This window comes from Hyperolius riggenbachi, chromosome 6 (assembly GCF_040937935.1).
Source record: "Hyperolius riggenbachi isolate aHypRig1 chromosome 6, aHypRig1.pri, whole genome shotgun sequence".
NCBI lineage: Eukaryota > Metazoa > Chordata > Amphibia > Anura > Hyperoliidae > Hyperolius > Hyperolius riggenbachi.
Genome location: NC_090651.1, coordinates 63,645,641 through 63,661,717, shown reverse-complemented (window position 1 = coordinate 63,661,717; position 16,077 = coordinate 63,645,641). Strand labels below are relative to the sequence as shown.

Below are 16,077 nucleotides of genomic sequence, written 5' to 3'. Positions count from 1 at the left end.
TGTTGAAAACGCAAAACGAATTTGCACGCGTATGCAAATTTTACCACAAATTTTACCGTGAATTCGTGGGCGTTTTCCCATATGTTAGTAAGTATGCGAATTTAACCATGTCAGTGCCTGTGTGCTTTTACATTGATTTAATGCGAAACCGGCTGTGAATTCGCGGTACAATTCGTATACGAAAACGCATGTGAATTTCTAATTAAATACACTAGCTGATTGCCCGGCGTTGCCCGAGTATGTATTTGGCTGGTGTTGGCTCCGCCCACTTTTCCTAACCCTAACACACAATGGGCCTGATTCACAAACTGGTGCAAAGTGTTTGCACGCCAGTGAAAAGCCCTTTATCACGCCTAAACTCAGTTTAGGCATGATAAGAAGAAACTCGCGGGAATTTTCCGCGCACAAAGTTTTGCGCGCACAATCGCGCGGCGCACAGTGCAGTGCGCGCGATGCGACCATTAAACCCTATGGGCGCTGCGCGCGGAGTTGCGCGATTGCGCGCAAAGTTTTGCGCGCGTGACTTTGCGTGCGATAAAGAGCACAAATCGGTGCTAACTCAGCGGTGCAAAGCTTATCATGCCTAAAGTCTTTTAGGCGTGATAACTGAGTTATCACCGCTTTGTGAATCAGGCCCAATGACTCAATGACCTAGTTTGTGAGCTTTGCATTGTTTGGCATCAATAATTTGCATTGAAATGAAACACATCTAATTGGCTGTGGCTCCACCCTCTTTTCTGAATTTGAACCCCAGTCACCCAATGACCAACTGTAACAGGTTTTAAGCTTGTGTCATTAACAGTGCAAGAATGGCAGCAATTGAATATTCCCCTTGAAAAGCAATAAATGAATTTGGATTGGCTTTTGTAGGCTCCACCCTCTTTTATGAATAGTAATACCAGTCACCTAGTGACCAACTGTGCAAAGTTTGAGAACCCTATCGTTAACTGTGTAAAAATGGCTGCAGTTTACATTTTCCCAGTGAAATTTGTATTTGTCTCCGCCCACTGATGACCCAGCATTGCCTGGGTATGTATCTGGCTGGTGTTGGCTATGCCCACTATTTCTAACAGTAACAGACAATTACTTGATTACTCAATGACCAAATTTGTGAGCTTTGCAGTCTTTGGCATCAATAATTTGCATTGAAATGAAACAAATCTGATGGGCTGTTTGTGTCTCCACCCCTTTTCTGAATTTGAACCCCAGTCACCCAATAAATAACTGTACCCAGTCTGGGGCTTGTGCCATTAACAGTGCAAGAATGGCAGTAATGAAATATTCCCCTTGAAAATCAATAGATGAATTTTGATTTGCTTTTGTAGGCTCCACCCACTTTTATGAATAATAAATTAATCGGCGTTGCCCGGGTATGTATTTGGTTGGTGTTAGCTACGGCAACTTTTTCTAACCCTAACACACAAATACTCAATGATCAAGTTTGTGAGATTTGGGGTTTTTGTCATCAATAATTTGTATATTCCCATAGAAATTAAACAAATCAGATTGGCTGTTTGTGGCTCTGCCCCTCTCCAGCATTTGAATAGTGTTGGGCGAACAGTGTTCGCCACTGTTCGGGTTCTGCAGAACATCACCCTGTTCGGGTGATGTTCGAGTTCGGCCGAACACCTGATGGTGCTCGGCCAAACCGTTCGGCCACATGGCCGAACTAAGAGCGCATGGCCGAACGTTCCCCGAATGTTCGGCTAGCGCTGTGATTGGCCGAACGGGTCACGTGGTTCGGACCCCGAACGCGCTCTGATTGGCCGAACGGTCACGTGGTTCGGGTAAATAAATACCCGAACCACGTCATATCTCCGCCATTTGTCTGTGGTTTAGCTTTGGGTAGGCAGGCAGGGTAGTTCGCGCTCCAGCCACGCTAGCCAGGGTCCCCCCAGTCATTGTGTGTCGCTGCTGGGAACAGTAGTACACCGCTCGCTCAGCCACACTATATAGCATTGTGTGTACTGCCACTGTGTACCTCGCTCAGCCACGCTATATATAGCATTGTTTACTGCCACTGTGTGTACACGGCTCAGCCAGACTATATAGCATTGTGTGTACTGCCACTCTGTGTACACCGCTCAGCCAGACTATATAGCATTGTTTACTGCCACTCTGTGTACACCGCTCAGCCAGACTATATAGCATTGTGTGTACTGCCACTCTGTGTACACCGCTCAGCCAGACTATATAGCATTGTGTGTTCTGCCACTCTGTGTACACCGCTCAGCCAGACTATATAGCATTGTGTGTACTGCCACTCTGTGTACACCGCTCAGCCAGACTATATAGCATTGTTTACTGCCACTCTGTATACACCGCTCAGCCAGACTATATAGCATTGTGTACACCGCTCAGCCAGACTATATAGCATTGTTTACTGCCACTCTGTGTACACCGCTCAGCCAGACTATATAGCATTGTGTGTACTGCCACTGTGTGTACACCGCTCAGCCAGACTATATAGCATTGTGTGTACTGCCACTGTGTTTACACCGCTCAGCCAGACTATATAGCATTGTGTGTACTGCCACTCTGTGTACACCGCTCAGCCAGACTATATAGCATTGTTTACTGCCACTGTGTGTACACGGCTCAGCCAGACTATATAGCATTGTGTGTACTGCCACTCTGTGTACACCGCTCAGCCAGACTATATAGCATTGTTTACTGCCACTCTGTGTACACCGCTCAGCCAGACTATATAGCATTGTGTGTACTGCCACTCTGTGTACACGGCTCAGCCAGACTATATAGCATTGTGTGTACTGCCACTCTGTGTACACCGCTCAGCCAGACTATATAGCATTGTGTGTACTGCCACTCTGTGTACACCGCTCAGCCAGACTATATAGCATTGTGTGTACTGCCACTGTGTGTACACCGCTCAGCCAGACTATATAGCATTGTGTGTACTGCCACTCTGTGTACACCGCTCAGCCAGACTATATAGCATTGTTTACTGCCACTCTGTGTACACCGCTCAGCCAGACTATATAGCATTGTGTGTACTGCCACTCTGTGTACACCGCTCAGCCAGACTATATAGCATTGTGTGTACTGCCACTCTGTGTACACCGCTCAGCCAGACTATATAGCATTGTGTGTACTGCCACTCTGTGTACACCGCTCAGCCAGACTATATAGCATTGTGTGTACTGCCACTCTGTGTACACCGCTCAGCCAGACTATATAGCATTGTGTGTACTGCCACTCTGTGTACACCGCTCAGCCAGACTATATAGCATTGTGTGTACTGCCACTGTGTGTACACCGCTCAGCCAGACTATATAGCATTGTGTGTACTGCCACTGTGTGTACACCGCTCAGCCAGACTATATAGCATTGTGTGTACTGCCACTCTGTGTACACCGCTCAGCCAGACTATATAGCATTGTTTACTGCCACTATGTGTACACGGCTCAGCCACACTATATAGCATTGTTTACTGCCACTCTGTGTACACCGCTCAGCCAGACTATATAGCATTGTGTGTACTGCCACTGTGTGTACACCGCTCAGCCAGACTATATAGCATTGTGTGTACTGCCACTCTGTGTACACCGCTCAGCCAGACTATATAGCATTGTGTTTACTGCCACTCTGTGTACACCGCTCAGCCACACTATATAGCATTGCGTACTCTGCCAGTCAGTGTGTATATTGCTGGGATCAGTAATACTCCACTCACCGCCAACCACTATATGAGCTCACCATGAGTTCCTCAGAGACCTCCGCTGTGAGCAGCACTCCCAACAACAGCAACAGCCAACGCCCCACGCAAGCTATAACATCCACCCCAGCAGCCAGTGGTCAGCAGCAGCCCTCCCCGGAGGAGAACGTTGTGTCTATCGGTCCGTCGCCAGAGCGATTAATGAGGGCTGCCATTGAGGAGATGATGGGGCCTGATGTGGAGGAGGAGGTCTGGCTCAGGCCAGCATCCCAAGTTAATGTTGAGGACGATGAGGGGTCTGTGTCTGGGGATGTTGGGGTGGCAGAGGTGGTGGGTGGGTCAGACTCAGGAGAAGAGTTGTATGATGAGGATGATGATCGGGACCATCTGTATGTGCCTCAGAGTCCGACCCCGGAAAACATGTTGTATCGTGTGTTTAGGTACTAAATCCTGCGTTCCCACTTCCCAGTACTGCCCGGGTCCACGGATCCATATAATTTTTTGGGCAGCACTATCAAACTGTGGTACTATGAGTGAGTTGCCATGGTCCTTCTGTGCTGTCACACTCACCGTCTGTCTGCAGATGGAATGTTCAACACAGCTACGCCATCTGACATGTAGACCTTGACCATCTTCTCCAGGCGATTGGTGTTGGAGGACGTGGAACTGCCCGATTGCTGTTCTGTGGGCTGCTGCATGGGTGTCAGAAAATGTTCCCACTCCAAGGACACTGCCAATACCATTCCCTTTTGGGCACTATCAGCAGCTTGTGTTCTTTGCTGCCCTCCTGGTCCTCCTGGGTTTGCTGAAGTCAGTCTGTCGGTGTACAACTGGCTAGAGAAGGAGGAGGATGTCAATCTCCTCTCTAAAGTCTCCATCCTCAAGGGCCTGCTGGAATTGTTCCATTTTTGACCTGTCTGACACTTTCTTCAATCAGTTTTTTAACATTGTGTTTGTATAAACTGGGTATAAACCCAGTAATTGGTGTTGTCCAGAATAATGAATAATAATGAATAGTGAATAATGCACGGGCCGCGTTCAATGCAGTCTAGCATGAATTGAGCCATGTGTGCCAGAGAATCCTGCCAGACTCCTCTGTCTTCATGTTCTTGTGAGCGTTGTGATTGTTGTGATGCACCATATTCGTCACCAGCATCACTTTCTTCCTCTTCTGCTGTCCATTCCCGATAAATTGTGGAAGTCCAACGTGCACCGCTCTGTCCCTCGGCAGTGGGGGCATCCAATTCCTGCTCCAACTCCAGCTGTTCCTCGTCCTGTTCTTTGTCATAGCTGGGACCAGCGTTTCCTGAGGCAGGTTGCCTGATGTTGGTATCATCACGCTGATCGTTTTCATCTTCAGATTCCCCCACTTGCATCATGCCAGCGGTTTCCATCTTCAACATTGATTTCTTCAGTAAACACAGCAGTGGTATTGTAATGCTGACTGTAGAGTTGTCACTGCTCAGTCACAAGCAACGTGGATTGCTCAAAATTTTGGAGGAATTGGCAGAGATCCAACATGGTGGCCCAATCAGATCCACAGAAGCTTGGTAGCTAGCTGCTGGAATGCGCCTCGGCACTGTGCAAAAGCGTGCTAGCATGTGCAGCGTAGAATTCCAGCGCGTAGGGAGGGACATCACCCAGCGAGCGATGGTGCGCTAGATTGAAGCGCTCCTGCATCTCTTGGTGAGTCCTTCAGAAGCGGTACTGGACTTTTAAAAATGTTTTTTTTTTCCTTCAACAGAAGATCTGCCACGTTGGAGTGAGGAGGACGCCGCCGACCCCGACACCAAGCTGAACCCCGGCGAACTCCAAGCAGAGGATCTTCAGGAACCCTCAAGGCTTTGAGCAAGCTGAGGAGGATCAGCAGTCCCGACGAGACCTCTCCTCATATGTGACTGTGTGCAGTGGAGTAGAGCTCCCCAGAACAACCTCTCACTTGTCACTTTGTCACTGGTCACTTTGTCACTTGTCACTTTGTCACTTGTCACTTTGTCACTTGTCACTTTGTCACTTGCCACTTTGTCATTTTGTCACTTGTCACTTTGTCACTTGTCACTTTGTCACTTGTCACTTTGTCATTTTGTCACTTTGTCAGTCACTTTGTCACTGGTCACTTTTCACTTTGTCACTTGTCACTTGGTCACTTGGTCACTTGGTCACTTGTCCAGATGATCTCGGTACACCTCCTGCGATTCAAATTCCTGCACACATTGCTCTGGGATTTGGGTGTGATGAATGATGCATCTAATTGGCCACCGGAGGCAATTAAGGCCTTCAAAACATTGAAAGCAGCTTTCTGTTCCGCCCCCATTTTGCGTCATGTTGAGTTGTTGACGTCATGTTCATCCTCGGCCTCGCCTTGCATTTCAGTGCGAGGTGCATTTTCCACAGAAAAAGGTTGTGAATCCGGGCACAACATTTGTGGCTGTTCCATTGACCTTTCACAGGTAGAAGATTGTGGGAGTGGGAATAGCTCCTCCGAATAGCCCATTGTGTCCTGAAAACTACTCATTGCATTGCTTTGCGCACGCATTTTTTTGTCCTCATGCAAGGCCTGAGTTGCGCCTGAAAGCGTGGCCTTCTCCTCCTGCGCCTCCTCCTGTTCCATCACGTCTGCTGCTGCTGGGTTAGCGTTGCCGCGTGGTCCCTGTTTATTGAACCACTTATCTTTATTACATTTATGACTGCATGGCGCTACAAAGCATGCTATCCGCACGCTTCTTGTCCTCATGCAAGGCCTGGGTTGTTGTGTCTCACAAAGCGTGGCCTTCTCCTCCTGCGCCTCCTCCTCCTGTTCCATCACGTGTGCTGCTGCTGGTGCTGGGTTAGTGTTACCGGTCCCTTTTCCTGGAACCTCTTCTCTGTATTACATTTATGACTGCATGGTGAAAAAAAGCATGTTACCTGTGCAAAGAAACATGACATTTTCCACATTTAAAAGACAGTTTTTCCTTTGAAACTTTACAATCAATTTTCTCAAAAACTATAAGCTCTTTTTCAAATATTTTTTTTCCTCTTGTACCCACTCCCAAGGTGCACATACCCTGCTAATTTGGGGTATGTAGCATGTAAGGAAGCTTTACAAAGCATGAAAGTTCGGGTCCCCATTGACTTCCATTATGTTCGGAGTTCGGCGCGAACACCCGAACATCGCGGCGATGTTCGGCGAACGTTCGTGAACCCGAACATCTAGGTGTTTGCCCAACACTACATTTGAACCCCAGTCACCCAATGACCAACTGTAGCAGGTGAATTTTAATTGCTTATTATAGGCTCCGCCCACTTCCCATAATATTAATCTCAGTCACCCAGTGATCATCTGGGCAAAGTTTGAGAACCCTTGCCATTAACAGTGTAAGAATGGCTGTAGTTTATATTTTCCTAGTGAAATTTGTTTTTGGCTCCGCCCACTTTTTGTAACCTTGATTCACAGTCACTCAATGACCAAGTTTGTGAGCTCCGGTGTCCTTGGCATCAATAATTTGTAATTTACCAGTGAGATGAAACAAATCTAAATGGCTGTTTGGAGCTCCACCCCTTTTCTGAATTTGAACCCCAGTGACCCAATGACCAACTGTACCAGGTTTGAGGCTTGTGCCATTAACAGTGCAAGAATGGCAGAAATTTAAATATTCCCCTTAAAAATCAACAGGTGAATTTTGATTTTCTTTAGGCTCTTCTGCCATTATTAGTGTAAGAGTGGCAGCAGTTTCAATATTTCCCTTGCAAATGAATAGGTGAACTTTGATTGGCTGTTGTAGTTTTTACCCACTTTCCTGAATATTAATCCCAGTCATCCATTGACCAACTGTGTCACGTTTGAGAACCCTTCCAATAACAGAATGGCTGAAATCAATCTAACAAATTGGATTGGTTGTTTGTGGCTCCACCCCCTTTAGTGAATTTGGACCCCAGTCATCTATCAGGCAAGAGGTCTCTGTCATTAACAGTGTTAGAATGGTAGCAATGTAAATATTCCCCTGGAAAATCAATAAGTGAAATTTGATTGCCTTTTGTTGGCTCCACCCACATTTCTGAATATTAATCCCAGTCACCCAGTGGCCCACTGTGTCAAGTTTGGGAACCCTGCCATTAACAGTGTAAGAATGGCTGCAGTTTATATTTTCCCCTGGAAAAAATATAGCTGTTGGCTCCGCCCACTTTTTCTAACCTTGACATACAGTCACTCAATGACCAAGTGTATGATCTTTGGGATTTTGGTATCAATAATTTGTATATTCCCATTGAAATTTAAAAAAATCTGATTGGCCGTTTGTGGCTCCGCCTCCTTTCCGAATTTGAACCCCAGTCACCCAGTGACTAACAGTACCAGGTTTAAAGCATCTGCTATTAACTGTGTAAGAATGGCAGCAATGTAAATATTACCTTTGAAAATCAACAGGTGAATTTTAATTGGCTGTTGTAGGCTCCACCCACTCTCTTGAATATTCCTCCCATTCACCCAGTGACCAACTGTGCAAAGTTTCAGAACCTTGCCAGTAACAGTGTAAGAATGGCTGCAGTTTATATTTTCCTAGTGAACTTTATTTTTGGCTCCGCCCACTTTTTTTTAACCTTGACACACAGTCACTCAACGACCAAGTTTGTGAGCTTTCAGGTTCCGGCAATCAAAAATGTGTGAATGGAAGCAGTTTATGCACCAAAAAAGTCTGATTGGCTGTTTGTGGCCCCGCCCCTTTAGTGAATTTGGACCCCAGTCACCCAATGACCGACTGTAGCAAGTTTGAAGCCTCTGCCATTAACAGTGTAAGAATGGCAGCAGTTTTAATATTCCCCTTGAAAATCAATAGGTGACTTTTGATTGGCTGTTGTAGGCTCCACCCACTTTCCTGAATATTAATCTCATTCACCCAGTGACCAAGTTTGCCAAGTTTGAAAACCCTGCGATTAACAGTGTAAGAATGGCTGCAGTTTACATGTTTCCATTTAAAATGAATGTCTGAAATTTCATTGGCTGTTTTATGCTCCGCCCACTTTTCCTGGATTTGTAACCTCGGTCACCAAGTGACCAACTGTGGCAAGTGTGGGGACTCTGGCTCGATTACTGTGAGAATGGCAGCCTTTTCCATTTTTTCCATTCACTTTAATGGGTGGAATCTGATTTGCTGATTGTAGCTCTGCCCAGGTAAGCAGGGGGGCCGCGAGACCCCCAGAACATATCATTCCAGGTAGTAAGGGATCTGTATACCAAGTTTCGTTCAAATCGGTCAAGCCGTTTTCACGTGATCGCAAAACGCAAAACACACACACGCACGCGCACATGCACACACACACACGTCCTTCTCAAAAATTTCGCATATTGTGATAAACTTCATTATTTTCTGTAATGTACTGATAAACATTAGACTTTCATATATTTTAGATTCATTACACACAACTGAAGTAGTTCAAGCCTTTTATTGTTTTAATATTGATGATTTTGGCATACAGCTCATGAAAACCCCAAATTCCTATCTCAAAAAATTAGCATATCATGAAAAGGTTCTCTAAACGAGCTATTAATCTAATCATCTGAATCAACTAATTAACTCTAAACACCTGCAAAAGATTCCTGAGGTTTTTAAAAACTCCCAGCCTGGTTCATTACTCAAAACCGCAATCACGGGTAAGACTGCCGACCCTACCTGACTACTGTCCAGAAGGCCATCATTGACACCTTCAAGCAAGAGAGTAAGGGCCTGTTCAGACTATATGCGTTCCTAGCCGTTTTCAGGGAACGCGTACTGGTACCAAAAACGCATAGAAACGGCTCCTAATGCTTTTGAATGGGCTAGTTCACATGTATGCGTATGAGACGCATGCGTTTCTTATCCGCATTGCTGCATGCAGTTCTGTGCGTCACGCATAGAAACGGACGCAATGAAAGTCTATGGACGCGTATCAAAAACGCGTACTATTGCGTTTTTAGCGTCAGTTTTCCTCTGCGGTTCCCATAATTCTTTTTTTTCCCCTGGGTCACGTGTGTGTGTGCAAAACGCAATAGAATACGCATTAGAACGCAAGAAAAACGCATGGGTTTTTCAATTTGCTTTTTTTTGATTTTAAACGCATTCTTCATACGCATATAGTCTGAACAGGCCCTTAGACACAGAAAGACATTTCTGAATGAATAGGCTGTTCCCAGAGTGCTGTATCAAGGCACCTCAGTGGGAAGTCTGTGGGAAGGAAAAAGTGTGGCAGAAAACGCTGCACAACAAGAAGAGGTGACCGGACCCTGAGGAAGATTGTGGAGAAGGACCGATTCCAGACCTTGGGGGATCTGCGGAAGCAGTGGACTGAGTCTGTGGAGTAGAAACATCCAGAGCCACGTGTACAGGCGTGTGCAGGAAATGGGCTACAGGTGTCGCATTCCCCAGGTCAAGCCACTTTTGAACCAGAAACAGCGGCAGAAGTGCCTGACGTGGGCTACAGAGAAGCAGCACTGGCTTAGTGGTCCAAAGTACTTTTCTCGGATGAAAGCGACTTTTGCATGTCATTCGGAAATAAAGGTGCCAGAGTCTGGAGGAACACTGGGGAGAGGGAAATACCAAAATGCCTGAAGTCCAGTGTCAAATACCCACAGCTGCTGGCGTTGGTCCACTTTGCTTTATCAAGGGCAGGGTCAATGCAGCTAGCTATCAGGAGATTTTGGAGCACTTCATGCTTCCATCTGCTGAAAAGCATTATGGAGATGAAGATTTCATTTTTTAGCACGACCTGGCACCTGCTCACAGTGCCAAAACCACTGGTAAATGGTTTACTGACCATGGTATATATATACTGTGCTCAATTGGCCTGCCAACTCTCCTGACCTGAACCCCATAGAGAATCTGTGGGATAGTGTGAAGAGAAAGTTGAGGGACGCAAGACCCAACACTCTGGATGAGCTTAAAGAGACACTGAAGCGAAAAAAAAAATTATGATATTATGATTTGTATGTGTAGTACAGCTAAGAATTAAAACATTAAGATCAGATACATCAGTCTAATTGTTTCCAGCACAGGAAGAGTTAAGAAACTCCAGTTGTTATCTCTATACAAAAAAGCCATTAAGCTCTACGACTTTCAAAGTCGTGGAGAGGGCTGTTATCTGACTTTTATTATCTCAACTGTTCTTTTTCTCTGCCAGAGGAGAGGTCATTAGTTCACAGACTGCTCTGAAAAAATCATTTTGAATGCTGAGTGTTGTGTAATCTGCACATATTAGAGAATGATGCAATGTTAGAAAAAACACTATATACCTGAAAATAAAAATATGAGAACATTTTCTTTGCTGCTAATCTTCTAGTAATTATTCATAGTACACAACCAATTCATTATATCATATATTTTTTTCGCTTCAGTGTCTCTTTAACCACTTCGCGTCCCTGGGGTTTTCCCCCTAAAAAACCAGAACAATTTTCTACATTTCACACTCCTCCCATTCATTTGCCAATATCTTTATCACTACTTATCATACATAAATGATCTATACCTTGTTTTTTCCGCCACCAATCAGGCTTTATTTGGGTGGTACTTTTTGCTAAGAATTATATTATTTTCTATGCATTTTAAAGGGAACAAGGGGTAAAAAATGAAAAAAAGTCATTATTTCACAGTTTTCAGCCATTATAGTTTGAAAATAAAAGTTGCTGCTGTAAGTTAAACCCACACATTTTATTTTTCCATTCGATGTGGTTATTTCACCATTTAAAATTCAATCCTAGTACAATGTATGATGACAATAAATTATTTGGATATACAATGCATTTTTTCAGTTTTTGTCCGATTTTTATTTAGTTATTTTTTTCCTCCTTTATAATTCAATCCTCCCCCCAGTTAGTCAGATGTGCACCTACATATGCCTCCCTCCCCCATAGTTGGTCAGATGTGCCTCTGGATACCCCCCCCCCCCCCCCAGCCCTTAGTACCCCTCCCCCCCAGCTAGCCAGATGTGGATATTCATCTATTCACCCCCCCCCCCAAGCTGTCTGGATGTGTCTATTTCTCCCCCTCCCCCCCATAGCCAGGTGTGTGTGCCCCTTAACTCCCCCCCCCCCGTTTTGTGTGTTGCTCCCCGACCGCCCCCCCCCCCTCCCACAGAGCAGCGGTGTTTCTTCAATCCCCATCCACCCACCCCCTTGCAGAGATCGGCAGCGCAGGGAAGCTATGAAAAGTCTCACCTAATCTTGTTCCTGCGGCGGCGATCGGCTCCCCTCCATTCAGTACCGCTGACAGCCTCCATGTGCAGAGTGGATCGGGTCCCGACTTGATGACGTCATCAAGCCGGGACCCGATCCATTCTGCACATAGAGGCTGTCAGCGGTATGGAATGGAGGGGAGCCGATCGCCGCAGGAAAAAGATTAGGTGAGACTTTTCATAGCTTCCCTGCGATCTCTGCAAGGAGGGGGGGGTTGTAATTACAGGGGATCGGGCATGGGGTGGGGGGATCGGACACCTGGGAGGGGATCCCTCATTAGTGTAGTTAGACAGAGGGGGATTTATGAGCCCAGGTGCGTGCTAGCACGCACGCTGTGCTCATTTAAAGGGGATAACGTATAATCACGTCATGTGGCTTTCACAAGCCACTTGCAATGACGTTATTATACTGTAGTTGGGACATGAACTGGTTAAAGGACTTCCGAGGCCAAAATCTGCCCCCAAAACATAAAAAAAGTTAACTACCTGCATGACTTTGTAAGGCACGGAGGACGCCGTCCGTGCCCTCCGTGCCGTTCCGCCTGGTCCCCTCTGCTCAATAGCCCCCCGAAAGGCTGCGACCCCGCGGTCCGGGTCGGTATCTGCAGCCTGCATAAAGATGGCCGCCGGAGCTGGCCACGGCTGCGCAGTCCGCATAGCCGCTACTGCGGCTGCGCAGCTCTAGGGCCAATCCCCCGAACCTTGTAACAGGCTGCGTGGATCGGAGGGTTGGCCCTAGAGCTGCGCAGCCGCAGTAGTGGCTATGCGGACTGCGCAGCCGCTGCCAGCTCCGGCGGCCATCTTTATGCAGGCTGCAGATACCGACCCGGAACGTGGGGTCGCAGCCTTTCGGGGGGCTATTGAGCAGAGGGGACCAGGCAGAACGGCACGGAGGGCGCGGACGGCGTCCTCCGTGCCTTACAAAGTCATGCAGGTAGTTAACTTTTTTTACGTTTTGGGGGCAGATTTTGGCTTCGGAAGTCCTTTAACCACTTGAGGACCTAGGGCTTTCTACCCCTTAAGGACCGGCCACTTTTTTTCCATTCAGACCACTGCAGCTTTCACGGTTTATTGCTCGCTCATACAACCTACCACCTAAATGAATTTTGGCTCCTTTTCTTGTCACTAATAAAGCTTTCTTTTGGTGCTATTTGATTGCTCCTGCGATTTTTACTTTTTATTATATTCATCAAAAAAGACATGAATTTTGGCAAAAAAATGATTTTTTTAGCTTTCTGTGCTGACAGTTTTCAAATAAAGTAAAATTTCTGTATACATGCAGCGCGAAAAATGTGGACAAACATGTTTTTGATTAAAAAAAAACCATTCAGCGTATATTTATTGGTTTGGGTAAAAGTTATAGCGTTTACAAACTATGGTGCAAAAAGTGAATTTTCCCATTTTCAAGCATCTATGACTTTTCTGACCCCCTGTCATGTTTCATGAGGGGCTAGAATTCCAGGATAGTATAAATACCCCCCAAATGACCCCATTTTGGAAAGAAGACATCCCAAAGTATTCACTGAGAGGCATAGTGAGTTCATAGAAGATATTATTTTTTGTCACAAGTAAGCGGAAAATGACACTTTGTGACAAAAGAAAAAAAAAAATGTTTCCATTTCTTCTAACTTGCGCCATAAAAAATGAAATCTGCCACGGACTCACCATGCCCCTCTCTGAATACCTTGAAGGGTCTACTTTCCAAAATGGGGTCATTTGTGGGGTGTGTTTACTGTCCTGACATTTTGGGGGGTGCTAAATTGTAAGCACCCCTGTAAAGCCTAAAGGTGCTCATTGGACTTTGTACCCCTTAGCGCAGTTAGGCTGCAAAAAAGTGCCACACATGTGGTATTGCCGTACTCAGGAGAAGTAGTATAATGTGTTTTGGGGTGTATTTTTACACATACCCATGCTGGGTGGGAGAAATATCTCTGTAAATGACAATTTGTTAATTTTTTTTACACACAATTGTCCATTTACAGAGATCTTTCTCCCACTCAGCATGGGTATGTGTAAAAATACACCCCAAAACACATTATACTGCTTCTCCCGAGTACGGCGATACCACATGTGTGGCACTTTTTTGCACCCTAACTGCGCTAAAGGGCCCAAAGTCCAATGAGTACCTTTAGGATTTCACAGGTCATTTTGAGAAATTTCGTTTCAAGACTACTCCTCACGGTTTAGGGCCCCTAAAATGCCAGGGCAGTATAGGAACCCCACAAATGACCCCATTTTAGAAAGAAGACACCCCAAGGTATTCCGTTAGGAGTATGGCGAGTTCATAGAAGATTTTATTTTTTGTCACAAGTTAGTGGAAAATGACACTTTGTGAAAAAAACAATAAAAATCAATTTTCCGCTAACTTTTGACAAAAAATAAAATCTTCTATGAACTTACCATACTCCTAACGGAATACCTTGGGGTGTCTTCTTTCTAAAATGGGGTCATTTGTAGGGTTCCTATACTGCCCTGGCATTTTAGGGGCCCTAAACCGTGAGGAGTAGTCTGGAAATCAAATTCCGCAAAATGACCTGTGAAATCCTAAAGGTACTCATTGGACTTTGGGCCCTTTAGCACAGTTAGGGTGCAAAAAAGTGCCACACATGTGGTATCGCCGTACTCGGGAGAAGTAGTACAATGTGTTTTGGGGTGTATTTTTACACATACCCATGCTGGGTGGGAGAAATAACTCTGTAAATGGACAATTGTGTGTAAAAAAATCAAAAGATTGTCATTTACAGAGGTATTTCTCCCACCCAGCATGGGTATGTGTAAAAATACACCCCAAAACACATTGTACTACTTCTCCCGAGTACGGCAATACCACATGTGTGGCACTTTTTTGCACCCTAACTGCGCTAAAGGGCCCAAAGTCCAATGAGTACCTTTAGGATTTCACAGGTCATTTTGCGGAATTTGATTTCCAGACTACTCCTCACGGTTTAGGGCCCCTAAAATGCCAGGGCAGTATAGGAACCCCACAAATGACCCCATTTTAGAAAGAAGACACCCCAAGGTATTTCGTTAGGAGTATGGTAAGTTCATAGAAGATTTTATTTTTTGTCACAAGTTAGCGGAAAATTGATTTTTATTGTTTTTTTCACAAAGTGTCATTTTCCACTAACTTTTCCCTCATAGACCCTAAAACGACATGTATAGCCTGTGGGTGTGGCGGGAAGTGGGGTCTCAGAGGCAATCAAACAATCACGGGACAATCAAAGCCGATCACGGGACAATCAAATACAATCGCAGCACAATCGAATACAAGCGCAGCACAATCAAATCTGATGCACTCGGAAGGTGATGGGGGGTGGTGGTGGGGTGGGGGTTGGTGGGAAGTGGGGTCTCAGAGGCAATCAAACAATCACGGGACAATCAAAGCCGATCACGGGACAATCAAATACAATCGCAGCACAATCGAATACAAGCGCAGCACAATCAAATCTGATGCACTCGGAAGGTGATGGGGGGTGGGGGTGGGTGGGAAGTGGGGTCTCAGAGGCAATCAAACAATCACGGGACAATCGAAGCCGATCACGGGACAATCAAATACAATCGCAGCACAATCGAATACAAGCGCAGCACAATCAAATCTGATGCACTCGGAAGGTGATGGGGGGTGGGGTGGGGGTTGGTGGGAAGTGGGGTCTCAGAGGCAATCAAACAATCACGGGACAATCGAAGCAGATCACGGGACAATCATATACAATCGCAGCACAATCGAATACAAGCGCAGCACAATCGAAAACAAGCGCAGCACAGTCAAATACAATGCACTTGGACGGTGATTAGGGGGGGGTCTGAGGGCGATTTGAGGGGGTCGGGGGTTGATCAGGAGCCCGCACGGGGCAGACTGAGTCCTGATCTGATGAGAGGCAGACACAGGGGGTTACTGATCGCAGATCAGTTAGTGATCGCTGGGGAGGACAGATGTAAACAAAGAGCAGGGGATGTAATCAGGAGGGGGGTATGAGGGCAATCGAGGGCCTGGGCAGGTGATCGGTTACCCCCGCGGGGCAGTTAGGGTCTGCTCTGATGGGTGGGGGTGCTGAGGGGTGATGGGCAGGTGATAGACAGGTGATCAGAGGGGGATCAGGGGGTAAGGTAGCTGTATACAGATGTATACAGTATACAGGGGGGTAGTCTGGGATGGGGTCTGGGGGTGATCTAAAGGTAGGGGGGGATCAGGGGTGACTAGGAGGTAGTTAGGGACCTAA

The 16,077-nt window shown here is 46.1% G+C and overlaps 1 long non-coding RNA gene across 4 annotated transcripts in view; it reads right to left on the bottom strand.

The window, feature by feature from the left end:
* LOC137520884 (uncharacterized) overlaps window positions 1–16,077 on the bottom strand; it is a 171,311-nt gene that overhangs the window by 7,742 nt on the left and 147,492 nt on the right. The gene's annotated exons all lie outside the window — the stretch shown is intronic.